General features: G+C 42.6%; 1 long non-coding RNA gene across 1 annotated transcript in view; it reads right to left on the reverse strand.

Annotated features, from left to right (window-relative positions):
- Window positions 1-10,237: 10,237 nt before the first annotated feature.
- Window positions 10,238-16,037, reverse strand: part of LOC129701932 (uncharacterized) — a 33,511-nt gene continuing 27,711 nt past the window's right edge. The window contains exon 3 of the long non-coding RNA XR_008724295.1: window positions 10,238-10,978. This is a non-coding gene — a long non-coding RNA (uncharacterized LOC129701932). The remainder of the gene's footprint in view (window positions 10,979-16,037) is intronic.

A 16,037-nucleotide genomic window follows, 5' to 3' on the forward strand; every position in this document is an offset into this window, starting at 1 on the left:
CGTTGTGACGGAAATAATAATAAACACCCAGACTGCCTTGAAAATTCAAAAATGTGATATTCTCAAGATCAGAACTTTCATATTATTGTATTATATGCTGTAAGTCCGTAAAAGATAGGTAAATAAATTATAATTTCTAGCAATAGACCAAGTCTTTATGGATAAGATCAGTTGCTAGCTGGTACATTGGCATATAATTGGCAATCAGTAGCATCATCATACTCCTCAGATTGTAATCAATAAGCAACTCTGTACACCTTGTTTTTCCTCAACCTTTCAAATTTGGCATTGTAAACTACAAGTTTTTGCTCTTCAAACCACGCATGACATGCCTTTCTGCCCACTACTTTCCCATTAAAAATGTCCTGCAGATTCCATTTCTTAAGAAAAGGATATTTTTTTTAAATAGCCTAAGTATCCAAATAACAAACTAATCCCATTCACACAAGAATTCACAACATAACATGATTTTTAAGTCTCCCTGTCATGAATTTATATGCCAGATGGAAGGAATTTAATGTTTAATTCCAATAAATGAATCCAGAAACATCCACTCAAAATATAATCAAAATTATTGTTTTTTGCACAATACATCAATAGTCAATAGTCAAGTCAATAGTCAATAGTCAATTTAATCGTCATTTGGACCCCTTGAGGTCCAAACGAAATTCCGTTTCTGCAGCCATACATTACAAACAAATAGACCCCAGACACAACATAATTTACATTTTACATAAACATCCATCACATTGCTGTGATGGAAGGCCAAAAAAAACTTATCTCTCCACTGCACTCTCCCCCCCCCCCCCGATGTCAGAGTCAAATTCAAAGCCCCCGGCTGGCGATGGTGATTGTCCCGCGGCCATTAAAGCCACGCCGGTGGTGCGAGGTCGCACACCGGGTCTTGGTGTTAGAGCCCCTGGCGTGCGCTCACAGAGTCCCGCGGCCATTCCAAGCCACGCAGGGTGGTGATATTAGGCCCCGCTCCAGGAGCTCTTCGACCCCGCCACTCGGGCGGGAGAAGTCGCCGTTGCAGGGGCGCAGAAAGGCGGTCTCCCTCCAGGGACCCGCGGGCTCCCGGTGCCGACGTCCGCAGACCCGCAGTAGCAGCCTCCTAATCTCCGGAGGTCGGGCCGCAGCAGCAGCAGCAGCAGCAGCAGCAGCGCTCCTCCACCGCTCCACCCGCTCCGGACTCGGCCAGCTCCACGATGGTGATGGTGAGTCGTCGGCACCTGAGTCCCTGGTCTTCTTCTGTTGGAGGCCGCACCTCCTTGCAGCCCCAACGACAACGGAGACCGACAAGAAAAGGTCGGGTCTCCAGTGCAGGGAGAGATTTAAAAGTTGCCCCCTCCCTCCCACCCCACCCGCACCCCCCCCCCCCCCCCCCCACACACACACCCCAACATAAAATAACACAAACTACATAGAAACATAGACAGAAAATAATAAAAACGCGGACGGGCTGCAGAGGCCGCTGCTGACCAGAGTCGCGCCGCCTACCGACATGTGACTCAAACTGTTGTGAATATTTAGTTTAAAAATAATGATCATGGAGAGAGAATAATACAAAATATAGTAAATTTAGATGTCATATGTCCAAAAAAATGGGCATTTTAATCATCTTGCTAGTGGGTTTTTCTGGAACGCGATCGATTGGAACGTTGCATTTGTGGTGAATTTGAATCCCATATCGGCAGGAAAAACACTGGCGGTTCATGTGCGGCCCAAATAACATTTTAGCAACATAAAATTAGATTTAAAGCCATCCCATGAAGCAAGATTATATGTAAAATAGATGATTTACTCTTTGTTTTGTCCCATTCTTGCGATCCGTCATGTTTGTAGGCTTTGAGGGTGTTAGAAGACGCTTTTTATTATAATCCAATTATTAAATTGTCCAGCGAATTTTTTTTTTAATGAACTGGGAACGGAAGTCCGATCGATTTTTCTTCATCAGCTAGCAGCCCGAGGAAATCCGCTTCCGACAAGCGAGACTAATCTGCACTTTAATCTCACCCCACCCCTCTCAAAGGCACCAGAGTCGCAAGCACGGCCATTGGCAGAACTGCAGCGCCACTGAAGGTAGGTTTTGTAACATTGCTAAATAAAGGTCATCAACTTTGTTTCTCTCCCCACAGAATTCTTCTTTATTTTAGGTTTCTAGCAACTCTTAAATTCTGCATGTCACCGTTCTAGCAGGATGATGTTTGTCCTGCTAAGGATTTCCAACCCTTTTTATTTTTATTTCAGATTTCTGGCAACTGCAGCTGTTTGCTCTTCAAGAATGTGAACATTTTAATTTCTGATGGACAGAAAATGCTGCACCTATTTCCAGACCCGGCTTGAAAATGAGCCTCAGTTAATTGCATTTAGCTTGGTTGAAGGAGTAATGAACTCTGCATTATAATGATACATGACTGCAAAGTGGAGAGGAAATGGAGCAACAATCAAACTTTCAAGGAGCTAAATAATTTCACTCAATTTGTGAATTTTGTATGGAAGTGAAAATTAAATGGCATCCTCTATTATAGAAAATATACCCACTTTCTTTACTGAGTGTATTTTCCAGTTAACCTTCCTTCATGCATGTTATCTCTTGGAACCTCGGGTGCCCGTTTTCATACGCAATGTAATACTGCAATCCTTTATGTAGAAAATAGCTGATTATTTTATCTAACCTCCTATATGTGCTTAATGTCATCTGCAGCCTTCAACACACACACTGCCTTATTTTTTTTTAATCTCTAATGGCACAGCAGTTTCCATATTTATATTGAATATATTGGAAAACCGGTAGATTTGCTGTGCAGCATCAGTTTCAGAGGCCCAGCGACAGATAGCATTAGCTGCACACTCACAGTGTTTCTCATTATTTTGCAGTGCTCTAAAACTGTGTCATATTTTAAAACTCTAGTCAGAGGTGAGGCAGAATCTCTGCACTCTGTCACTACAAAAGGACATAGGCAGGAAGAACTCTATTAATGCAGCATGCAGAGTGGCTTCCCAGTGACACACTGTGACATCCGTATAATCAGCTCAAAGGTGAAACAGCAGCAGCACCGCATTACACGGTATGGAAAACAAAAAACTGTTTTTATGTTATGATTGTATTTATTATTATTTTTACACCTTTTTAGTATCTTACGCCTTGCAGAACCATCAATTGTACAGTCACAGGTTCCGTTTAGATGCATGGTGAAATATATGTAAATTACCCTATAGAAACACGCAATAAAAATAGATTTTCGGCACTCAAGGCTGTGCTTAGAAGTAATGCTAATGCAATGCAAACTGCATAAATCAAGTACTGTTATATATCAAGATAAGAAATAAATACTCCCTCAATGTTAAAGAAATTGCTTTCCATTATACCTCTAAGAACCACTTCATTGATGAATTTTCACACTGATATTGAAATGTTTTTCATTTGCATAAACTAAATGAATTCACCTTGGTATAATGCCATTTTCTACCTTCAGAATCCAATGATGTGACATGATTTATACCTCCAAAGACACAAGTAACTGCAGATGCTTGATTCTTGAGCAAAACATAGAGTGCTGGAGTTACTCAACGGATCAGGCAGCATGTGTGGAAGGAGTGGAACAGTGACATTTTGAGATTGATTGTAGTGGGAAGAGTGGGGGAAGGGGGGGGGAGCGAGGGGGAGCTGGGAAGGAGGTGGATGCTGGGAGAAATGGGCATACACCAGGGTGGAGGAGTGATGGTGGGTGGAATTAAGACACAAGAAAGGCAGGGGGGAAGTAGATGTTACTTAAAATTGGAGAATTCAATGTTTATACCGTTAGGTTGTAAGTTACCCAAGCAGAATATGTGCTTTAATTGATTGATTGATTGATTGAAAGATACAGCATGCAAACAGGCTCTTTGGTGCACCAAGTCCATGCTGACCATCGATCACCTGTTCACACTGTTATCCCACGTTCCCATCTACTCCCTATACACTAGGGGCAATTTACAGTGGCCAATTAACTGATAAACCTACACGTCTTTGGGATGTGTGAGGAAACCAGAGCACCCAGAGGAAACCCACGCAGTCACAGAGAAAACGTGCAAACTCCACGCATACAGCACCCCAGGTCAGTTTGGAACACAGGTCTTTGGCGCTGTGAGGCAACAACTCCACCAGCTGTTCCACTGTGCCACCATTATATATGTACATTGCCATTTATGGATGAGTGTGAAGCAGACCCTTGTGAATGAACTGGCCATTGCATTAATATACTGGGGACATAGTTCTGTTCCCATTTTACTTGCAGATTATACTAAGATAGGAGGGGTTGTGGATAATGAAGTAGATTTTCAAAGTCTACAGATAGATTTATGCCAGTTGGAAGTGGACTGAAAGATGGCAGATGGAGTTTAATGCTGATAAGTGTGAGGTGCTACATCTTGGCAGGACAAATCAAAATAGGACGTACATGGTAAATGGTAGGGAATTGAAGAATGCAGGTATCTTGGAATCTGGGAATAACTGTGCACAGTTCCCTGAAAGTGGAATCTCATGTAGATAGGGTGGTAAAGAAAGCTTTTGGTGTGCTGGCCTTTATAAATCAGAGCATTGAGTATAGAAGTTGGGATGTAATCTTAAAATTGTATAAGGCATTGGTGAGGCCAATTCTGGAGTATGGTGTACAATTTCGGTCGCCTAATTATAGGAAGGATGTCAACAAAATAGGGAGAGTACAGAGGAGATTTACTAGAATGTTGCCTGGGTTTCAGCAACTAAGTTACAGAGAAAGGTTGAACAAGTTAGGGCTTTATTCTTTGGAGCGCAGAAGGTTAAGGGGGGACTTGATAGAGGTCTTTAAAATGATGAGAGGGATAGACAGAGTTGACGTGGATAAGCTTTTCCCACTGAGAGGAGTGAAGATGCAAACAAGGGGACATGACTTGAGAATTAAGGGACAGAAGTTTAGGGGCAACATGAGGGGGAACTTCTTTACTCAGAGAGTGGTGGCTGTGTGGAATGAGCTTCCAGTGAAGGTGGTGGAGGCAGGTTCGTTTTTATCATTTAAAAATAAATTGGATAGTTATATGGACGAGAAAGGAATGGAGGGTTATGGTCTGAGTGCAGGTATATGGGACCAGGGGAGAATACGTGTTCGGCACGGACTAGAAGGGTCGAGATGGCCTGTTTCCGTGCTGGAATTGTTATATGGTTATATGGTTATATGGTTACTTGCTATGTATGAGTCATCTCACAGGTGCTGTTCCTCCAGTTTATGTTCAGCCTCACTCTGGTAATGCAGGAGACCCTGGGTAGGAAGGTCTGTTTGGAAATGGGAAGGGGAATTAAAATGATTAGCAACTGGGATATCCAGAAGGCCTTGATGGTCTGAGAGCAAGCAGTCATCTTGGTCTCACCAGTGCAAAAATAGGTCACATCAGGAACATTAGATGAGGCTTCACGAGGTGCATGTTCCTGATGTCTTACCTGGGAGGGCTGCCAGGGTCTCTGGATGGAGGGGAGGGTGGCAGTGTGGGGAAGGGGTGTTATATTTCCTGTGTTTGCAGGGAAAGATTCCTGGGAAGGGTGTGGTTTGGGTGGGAAAGGATGAGTCAACCAAGGAGGGAGTGGTCCCTGGAGAGTGATAGGATTTATACCTCTTCTACTTTCTTGGTCTGCCATAACTTTAGCAATAGAGCAGACGTTTAGAAAATCAAGAATGCAACTGATGTGGTTTCCCTGTACAGTCTAAACTCTTCTGATTGAGAGAGGAAGGGGGCAATCACATTGCTGACTACTACAAGCTTGTTAAGATCCAGTAAGCCCATGCCATTGATTGTATAACAGTCAGAAAGTTGAACATATACCAGAGAATTGTAATGGCACAGAACACAGGTTGTTCTGCCCATTCAGTCTATGCTGGCTCGATGTAGAGTTGTCCCATCTCTCTGCTCCACCCTCTGTTCTGTGGATTATTCTTTCTCAAATGCCTTTTTGAAGGCACTGATTGATTCACTTTCTACAACCCCGGTGGGCGGTGCTCCAGAACTGCTCTCTGTGTAAAAATGCTTTTCCTCACATCTGTCGTGCATTTTTTTTTTCTCAGCACTTTAAATCTGTGACCAACTTGGATCTAATAATGGAGCCACTTTCCCTCCATTCATCATGTCTAAACCAATCAGTCAAATCTTTTTTCAACCTTCTTTTCTTCAAGGGAGAAAAAAACTCCAGATTCTCCATTCTGAAACACCTCTTGGAATTGTTTAATCATCCATTCTAGGATTATTTCATCCTCCTTAAAGTGAGACATGTAGAATGTGACCTAACTAACATCTTATACAGTTGCAACCCATCCTCTCTGCTTTATTCCTAGGATGCCATTTGCTTTACTATCATTTTAGCAACACGAAAAAATGTCCTGCCAATGTAAAGAATTATGCACATGTAATCCATAATCACCTGCCCCTTCACCTGCATGGCCTTTGAAACTATGCCACACAGGTTTTGCCCTCCTTATTCTTTCTGCCAAAATATATCACTGCATTAATCTGTATATCTGCCATGTGTCTGGCTATTTATCCAGACCTATCTATGTCTTTGTGCAATATATGACTCACTTCCTCACTTCAAGATTTTTATTTTTTCTGCAAATTTAGAAGCGTTACCCTTCACACCCATACGTAAGTCATCAATAATGCAACACAAGAAGTAATGGTCTTGTGACTAACTTTAGCCTTTAGAGAACCCCCCCCCCCCCTCCCCCAAGTCCACACTGACCAGCGATCACTCCTGCACTAGCACTAAAGCACATTAGGGACAATTTACAATTCTTACCAAAGCAAATTAACCTATAAACCTGTACGTCTTAGGAGTGTGGGAGGAAAGTGGAGCGTCCGGAGAAAACCCACAGATTCACTAGGAGAACGTACAAACTCTGTACAGACAGCACCCGTAATCAGGATCAAACCCGGGTCTTTGGCACTGTAAGGCAGCAACTCCACCACTGTGCCACAGTGCCACCACAACTTTTTGGAACATCACTGCCTTCTATCTTTCTGTCTGAAAAACAGTCAGTTATAAAAGTCCAGATGCAGGGTTTCAACCTGAAATGTCAACCATTTCCCTCCACCCACAGATGCTGTTTGACCCACTATGTCCCTCCAGCAGTCTCTTGTGTCTCAATCATTTGCATCTATTCTCTCCTTTCCGACTTTGTTAATTTCCTTCCCGGGATGCTATGACTCTGTAACTCCAAAGCACTAATTTTGCTAATCACCTAATCAATCTAATGCATTCAATTGATTTTGTTAACATAAATGTCAGCAGGTAGGGTAACATCCATAGAGAGAGAAACAGAGTTTGTACTGACATTGTTGTGGATTACTTGTTTTCATAACCAGAAATTAAGCAGGCTTTACTCGAAGCAGAGAATAAAAGGGGAGATTTGCGATAGAATGCGGACCAGGGGAGATTGAACAACCCCAGGCGCATGTGGCTAGGAATCAAATCCATTGCCGATTACCATAAAGTTAACACTTCCCCCCCCCAGACAACGCCTCCCTTCCTGACGAGCTAAACCACTTCTATGCTCGTTTTGACCGGGACAACAAAATACCAGCCATCAAAACTACCCCACCCCCAAACGAACAACCCCTCAGTCTCTCCACCTCTGCTGTACAAGGCGCACTGAGCAAGGTGAATGAGCACAAACCTGCCGGTCCCGACGGCATCACCGGGTGTGTGCTCAGGGCATGTGCTGGACAACTGTCCCTGACATTTTCAATCTGTCACTGGCCCAGGGTGTCGTCCCTACTTGCCTCAAGACCTCAACCATTGTGCCAGTGCCCAAACAATCAGCTTCAGGGAGTCTCAACTACTTCCGCCCAGTGGCACTCACCCCTGTCGTCGCAAAGTGCTTTGAGCGGCTGATGTTGGCTCACCTCAAAGCCAGCCTCCCCCCCCACACTGGACCCCCATCAGTTTGCCAACAGGTCTACAGAGGACGCCATATCGGCGGCCCTACACTCAGCCCTGACCCACCTGGAGAGCAATAACACCTACAGCAGGTTGCTGTTCATTGATATCAGCTCCGCCTTTAACACTGTCATCCCCGCTAGCTTGATCACCAAACTCAGCGGACTTGGAATCTCCACCTCCCTCTGCAATTGGACACTAGATTTCCTCACCAACAGACCACAGTCTGTTATGATCAACAACCTCACCTCCTCCAATATAACACTGAACACCGGCGTGCCACAGGGCTGTGTGCTCAGCCCTCTCCTCTACTCCCTCTTCACCCATGACTGCATCCCTAAGTATGGCTCCAACGCCATCATTAAATTTGCAGACGACACCACGGTGGTAGGGCTGATCAGTGACAACGACGAGTCAGCCTACAGGGAGGAGGTCCAGCACCTGGCAGCCTGGTGTGCCAACAATAACCTTGTCCTCAACTCCAAGAAGACGAAGGAAATTATTGTTGACTTCAGGAAGAACAGAGGGGGCAGACATACCCCCATCCATATAAACAGGACTGAGGTGGAGCGCGTCTCCAACTACAAATTCCTTGGGGTACACATCTCGGAGGATCTTTCCTGGTCCCTCAATACCACCAAACTGATCAAAAAGGCGCAGCAGCGCCTTTACTTCCTGAGGTGGCTCAAGAAAGCTCACCTGTCCCCCCAGATCCTGACCAACTTTTACTGCTGTACCATCGAATGCATCCTGACCACCTGCTTCACGGTATGGTACAGCAGTTGCACCGTTGCGGACAGGAAGGCACTACAACAGGTGGTGAAAACCGCTCAGCACATCATCGGTGCCCCGCTCCCTGCCATGAATGCCCTCCACCGAAAACGGTGTCTGAGACGGGCCAGGAAGATCATCAAGGACCCCTCTCACCCTAACCATGGACTGTTTACCCTCATCCCATCAGGGAGGCGGTACAGGAGCCTCAGGTCTCGAACAAGCAGGATGAGGAACAGCTTTTTCAACAACACACTTACATTGCTGAACTCGGAGTCCCGTCGCTAGATATCTTTGGTCTCTCCATCCACAGTGTTAACCAGTACTCTTCTTACTCTAATGTATGCTTGTTCTGTGTTTTTTTATTCCTATCTTGCACTATGACTATGACCAGACGCTAAACTGCATTTCGTTGTACCTACACTTGTATCTGTGCAATGACAATAACGTTGAATTGAATTGAATTGAAGTGATGGTAGTGTTGGCTGAGGTAAGGTGACAAAGGTTAGAAAACAACAAACAATATGTCTGAAGTTGTGTCAATAGAAGAAGAGGACATAAACTAGAGAAGTATGAGAAACATTACTGGTTACCAAACTGGAATGGTTGATTATCTGAAATAGTTTTTTTTTTTGCTGGGTCCTGAGGCCTGGACTTTAGTTGAACTTGATTGTATTTATATACAGCATGTCTGAAATGTATGGATAGCATACGAAACAAAGCTTTATGTTGCACCCAGGTGCAAGTGACAATAATAAACCTGAATCAATCCAATATCTATAGTGAGCTGAACTGGAAAGTCCGATGCTGTTTCTCAAAATTACGTAAACTCCTTTAGAACTGTGTAGAAGGCCAAACCCCAATAAGGGTCTCCACCCGAAACGACATCCATTCCTTCTCTCCAGAGATACTGCCTGTCCCGCTGAGTTACTCCAGCATTTTGTGTCTATCTTCGGTGTCAACAGCATCTGCAGTTCCTTCTCATACCAATAAGTCAAAGTGGGAGTGGGATGTAAAACTGAAGTGATAGGTAACTGGAGGCTCAGGGTTATCTGTAATGAACAGAGGTGGTCGGCAAAGCAGTCAACAAATCTTTATTTGATTCACCCATGAAATAAGTTTGTGACCACAGTATGCAGTACAATGGACTAGAAGAGGCATATAGTAAATCACTGTTTAATCTGGAAGGGATAAGGAGGACATTGGAAAGGGGAAGGGAGAGGGTGAAAGGGCAAGCATTGCATTTTGTGCAGTTACATGTGAAGGTGCTTTGAGAACAGAAATGGATATTGGTGAACATAGCTTTGTGGAGCTCATGTTCCCTAAGAAACGATGCAGGCAATATCAAATGGTGGTGTAAGTAAATTGTAAATAATTATCTGCTGGAAGTAAAGCCTATTAGAGTGACACGTAAGGTTAAGTGGGGTGGGGGGGGAGGGGTGGAATCTATGCTCTGAGTGAGAGGAAATAATATGAGAGTATAAATGTGGGAGATGAAACAGGCATGGTTGCAGTCAGTTACACTTGGGGAGAACCATAATTGAGGAGAAAAGAAAAAAAAATAAAAGCATTGATGTAAATTATAGCATTGAAGCTGTTCTATTGCATAATTGTGATAATGGGAAGAAACACTACGTAAGTATACAATGGATGCATATGGTTTCTTCTTATTGGGCATGATTCTTTTGTTGATTCACAACCATAAGCTTGACAATAACAAATGAAAATTGAAATGCACCCACTGAACATTCACTATTCAGCAGGGTCCTTAACCATATGCTGAAGAGAGCTGCAGGAAATCAACAATACAAACTCATTAGATTATTTAAATGTTTATTGAGATGGTATATAATTTACAAAATATAAACACAGTTGTTTCTTCATTATGCCACATCCATTGCACAGCAGGTTTAGTTTGAACCTGTTTTAATGCTCTCAGTTGTACAAAGTGGTGATCAGGCCCAAAGGTGCTTTGTGCCCCATTGTGCTTTGAAAAGAGGCACCAGATGTTGGTCAATCCTTCAGAGGCCTTTGAGGGCCACTGAAAGAAGTTCATGCCATAAAAGCATTTACAAGCTGCCCCTATGTGACTATTTCAAAGACAGTTCTATTAGTGGGCCCAGTGGTGCTGTATTGGCTAAGTTTTAAATGCACGTATTGGCAGGATATCTTTTTTTTATTCTGAAACAATGATGTTACATCTTGAATCTCTCTTGAATCTCTTGAATCTACAGTCTGATCTGAATCATCAGCAAAAGGCACCTGAAAGACAGGAAGCACTTTCCACATACATTTGGAAGCAAATTGACTCCAACACCTTGTATTAAATGGCTATATTGTCACTAGTAGGTCACATCAGAATCAGGGAATAGATTGTATACGGATCAAGTTATAGTTTGACTAAATTGATATTTTGCAGTTCGATGCATGTAATTGGGACTTTTTTTCTGATTTCTAACATCTGCAGTATTTTTGCTGTTGGAGGACAAGCCTAGAAATCGTAATATTCAATAACACACAAACTAAAATCATGTTATTGAAGCAATAACAAATGTTATTATTTGCATGCGAGTCAACATCAGTCACTAATGGAACAAAATTTTAATAGAATAAATTCATGCCTATTATTAATTTATTATAGCATTTAATTTGGCAAGATTATGTCAATTGTGATTTAAAGTGAGGTTTAACTTCTGAAGTGATTTTCAAACACATTGTTTTGAATCACAAATGATGCTGTTCTCTTGCAGAAAAATGTGACCTCTCATTAGGCCAGAGAATAAATAAGGATACATCGAGGGTATGGTTATAGGAAACTTTAATTATTACCAACCTTTTGTGCACCGTATGATTCAATATTAAGAAAGATCATTTGGGAAGGAAAGTCATGGAGTTGCTGCAAATTGCATGGAATTCCCTACTCTTACGGAGTTCTCTGTGGGTCTGACAGATGCTTAGCTGTGTGCAGTGCCTGCCTAAATGTGACATCTAGAATATAGATTGGCCAGCTTGGCCCATTGGTGGAAAAGGGTACCTGAGTCGGAACAACACATTCAGTGTTTTTGTGGCTAGTATTACAATCACACCCCCCAATTAAAGCCTAATCAACTTCATAACTTGACTCAACCACAACCACCTTCTCCAACCTAAACACTGTTATAACAATTACAACACAGTAACAGGTGAACACGGCCCTTCTAGTCCATGCCGAACATTTACTCCTACCTAGTCCCATCTACCTGCACTTAGACCATAACCCTCCATTCCTTTCCCGTCCATATACCTATCCAATTTATCTTTAAATGTTAAAATCGAACCAGCCTCCACCATTTCCACTGGAAGCTCATTCCACACAGCTACTACTCTCTGAGTAAAGAAGTTGCCCCTCATTTTACCTAGCCAGAAAGAAGAAAAATATAATAATCAGAGAATAAGAGGTGGTGGGTTTCTTAAACGTGTGAGCAGAGAGACTAAGGGGGTGTAAAATGAGGGTAGAAGCAATAGGTAGCAAGGTGAAAAGTAAAAGTGGTAGGCAGGGCAAAAATCAAAAAGGGCCATTTTTCAACATAATTGTATAAGGGGTAAGAGTGTTGTAAAAACAAGCCTGGAGGCTTTGTGTCTCAATGCAAGGAACATTCGTAATAAGGTGGATGAGTTGAATGTGCAGATAGCTATTAATGACTATGATATAGTTGGGATCACGGAGACATGGCTCCAGGGTGACCAAGGCTGAGAGCTGAACATCCAGGGATATTCAATATTCAGGAGGGATAGACAGAAAGGAAAAGGAGGTGGTGTAGCGTTGCTGGTTAGAGAGGAGATTAACGCAATAGAAAGGAAGGACATTAGCTTGGAGTATGTGGAATCAATATGTGTAGAGCTGCGAAACACTAAGGGGCAAAAAACGCTAGTGGGAGATGTGTACACGCCACCTAACAGTAGCAGTGGAGTTGGGGATGGCATCAAACAGGAAATTAGAAATGCGTGCAACAAAGGCAAAACAGTTATAATGGGTGACTTCAATCTGCATATAGATTGGGTGAATCAAATTGGCAGGGGTGCTGAGGAAGAGGATTTCCTGGAATGCGGAATAGTTTTCTAAACCAACATGTAGAGGAACCAACGAGAGAGCAGGCTATTCTAGACTGGGTATTGAGTAATGAGGAAGGGTTAGTTAGCAGTCTTGTTGTGCGTGGCCCCTTGGGCAAGAGTGACCATAATATGGTTGAGTTCTTCATTAGGATGAAGAGTGACATAATTAATTCAGAAACAAGGGTTCTGAACTTAAAGAAAGGTAACTTTGAGACGTGAATTGGCCAAGAAAGACTGGCAATTGATTCTTAAAGGGTTGACGGAGGATATGCTATGGAAGCATTTAAAGGCTGCATGGATGAACTACAACAATTGTTTGGCAAAAGAATAAATCAGGGAAGACAGTGCATCTGTGGATAACAAGGGAAATCAGGGATAGTATCAAAACAAAAGATGAAGCATACAAATTAGCCCGAAAAAGCAGCCTACCAGAGGACTGGGAGAAATTCACAGTCCAGCAGAGGAGGACAAAGGGCTTTATTCGGAAAAGGAAAATAGATTATGAAAGAAAACTGGCAGGGAACATAAAAACTGACTGCAAACGTTTTTATAGATATGTGAAGATAAAAGGATTAGTTAAAAAAAATGTAGGTCCCTTGCAGTCAGAAACAGGTGAATTGATCATGGGGAACAAGGACATGGCAGACCAATTGAATAACTACTTCGGTTCTGCCTTCACTAAGGAAGACTTAATTAATCTGCCAGAAATAGCAGGGGACTGGGGGTCAAATGAGATGGAGGAACTGAGTGAAATCCAGGTTAGCCGGGAAGTGGTGTTAGGTAAATTGAATGGATTAAATGTCGATAAATCCCCAGGGCCAGATATGCTGCATCCCAGAGTACTTAAGGAAGTAGCCCCAGAAATAGTGGATGCCTTAGTGATAATTTTTCAAAACTCTTTAGATTCTGGGATAGTTCCTAAGGGTAGCTAATGTAACCCCACTTTTTAAAAAGGGAGGGAGAGAAAAAACGGGGAATTACAGACCATTTGGTCTAAGATCGGTAGTGGGGAAACTGCTAGAGTCAGTTATTAAAGATGGGATAGCAACACATTTTGAAAGTGGTGAAATCATTGGACAAATCAGCATGGATTTATGAAAGGTAAATCATGTCTGACGAATCTTATAGAATTTTACAAGGAGGTAACTAGTAGAGTGGATAAGGGAGAACCACTGGGTGTGTTATATCTGGACTTTCAGAAGGCATTCGACAAGGTCCCACATAAGAGATTAGTATACAACCTTAAAGCACACGGTATTGGGGGTTCAGTATTGATGTGGATAGAGAACTGGCTTGCAGACAGGAAGCAAAGAGTAGGAGTTAACGGGTCATTTTCAGAATGGTAGGCAGTCACTAGTGGGGTACCGCAAGGCTCAGTGCTGGGACCCCAGCTATTTACAATATATATTAATGATTTGGACGAGGGAATTGAATGCAACATCTGCAAGTTTGCAGATGACACGAAGCTGGGGGACAGTGTTAGCTGTGAGGAGGATGCTAGGAGGCTGCAAGAGCACTTGGATAGGTTGGGTGAGTGGGAAAATGCATGGCAGATGCAGTATAATGTGGATAAATGTGAGGTTATCCACTTTGGTGGCAAAAACAGGAAAGTAGACTATTACCTGAATGGTGGCCGATTAGGAAAAGGGGAGATGCAACGAGACCTGGGTGTCATTGAAAGTAGGGATGCAGGTGCAGCAGGCAGTGAAGGAAGCGAATGGTATGTTATCATTCATAGCAAAAGGATTTGAGTCCAGGAGTAGGGAGATTCTACTGTAGTCGTACAGCGTCTTGGTGAGACCACACCTGGAGTATTGCATATAGTTTTGGTCTCCTAATCTGAGGAAGGACCTTCTTGCCTCTCTGTAGACTTTGAAAATCTACTTCATTATCCACAACAACACCTCATCTGCATGCTTACTAATCTAATTTACCACACCATCATTCGGTTCATTGATGTACATGACAAACAACAGTGGACCCAATGCAGATCCCTGAGGCACCCCGCTAGTCACCGGCTACCAACCTGACAAACAGCCATCCACCATTACTCTCTGGCATCTCCCATTCAGCCACTGTTGAATCCATCTTGCTATTCCACCATCAATACCCAGCAATTGAACCTTCTTAACTTACCTTCCATGTGGAACCTTGTCAAAGGCCTTACTGAACTCCATGTAGCCAACATCTACTGTTTTACTCTCATCAATTTCCCTAGTAACCTCTTCAAAAAATTCAAGAAGATTAGTCAAACATGACCTTTCAGGCACAAATCCATGTTGACTGTTCCTAATCAGTCCCTGTTTATCCAGATGATTATGTATATTATCTCTAAGTATCCTTTCCATTAATTTGCTCACCACTGACGTCAAACTAACAGGTCTATAATTACTAGGTTTACTCTTAGAACCCTTTTTAAACAATGGAACAACATGCGCAGTACGCCAATCCTCCAGCACCATTCCCGTTTCTAATGACATTTGAAATATTTCTGTCATAGCCCCTGCTATTTCTACACTAAATGTCCTAGGGAAGATCCTGTCAGGACCTGGAGACTTATCCACTTTTATATTTTTCAAAAGTGTCAGTAATTCCTCTTCTTTGAATCTCATAGTTTCCGTAGCTACTCTACTTGTTTCCCTTACCTCACATAATTCAATATCCTTCTCCTTGGTGAATAACGAAGAAAATAAATTGTTCAATATCTCCCCCACCTCTTTTGGCTTTGCAGATAGCTGTCCACTCTTATTCTCTAATTCTCTTTTATCCCTTGTTATCCTTTTGCTATTAATATAGCTGTAGAAACCCTTTAGATTCACCTTACTTGCCAACGCAACCTGATATCTTCTTTTAGCTTTTCAAATTTATTTCTCAAGATTCATTTTACATTCATTATACTCCTCAAGCACCTCATTTACTCCATGCTGCCTATAATTATTGTAGATATCTCTCTTTTTCCAAGCCAAGTGTCCAATTTCCCTTGAAATCCTTCAACACAGTTCTCCCTTCTGCCTTCAACCCAGTTCTTCTCAGCCACTGACTAATCAGATGCCCAAAACTCTTTCCACCAGTGACCTTGTTGGCTGACACTCAACCTTGAACGGAGTAAGGCCTATTCAGTAATATCCAAGGAAGTCAATTTCCCATCGGGAATGCATATGATGGACACATGGTCATTTAAGGCCTGTTCAGTTATATTCAACGAAGATCTCTCATTGTTCAAAAACAA

This window comes from Leucoraja erinacea, chromosome 1 (genome assembly GCF_028641065.1).
Source record: "Leucoraja erinacea ecotype New England chromosome 1, Leri_hhj_1, whole genome shotgun sequence".
In the NCBI taxonomy this organism is placed as follows: Eukaryota; Metazoa; Chordata; class Chondrichthyes; order Rajiformes; family Rajidae; genus Leucoraja; species Leucoraja erinaceus.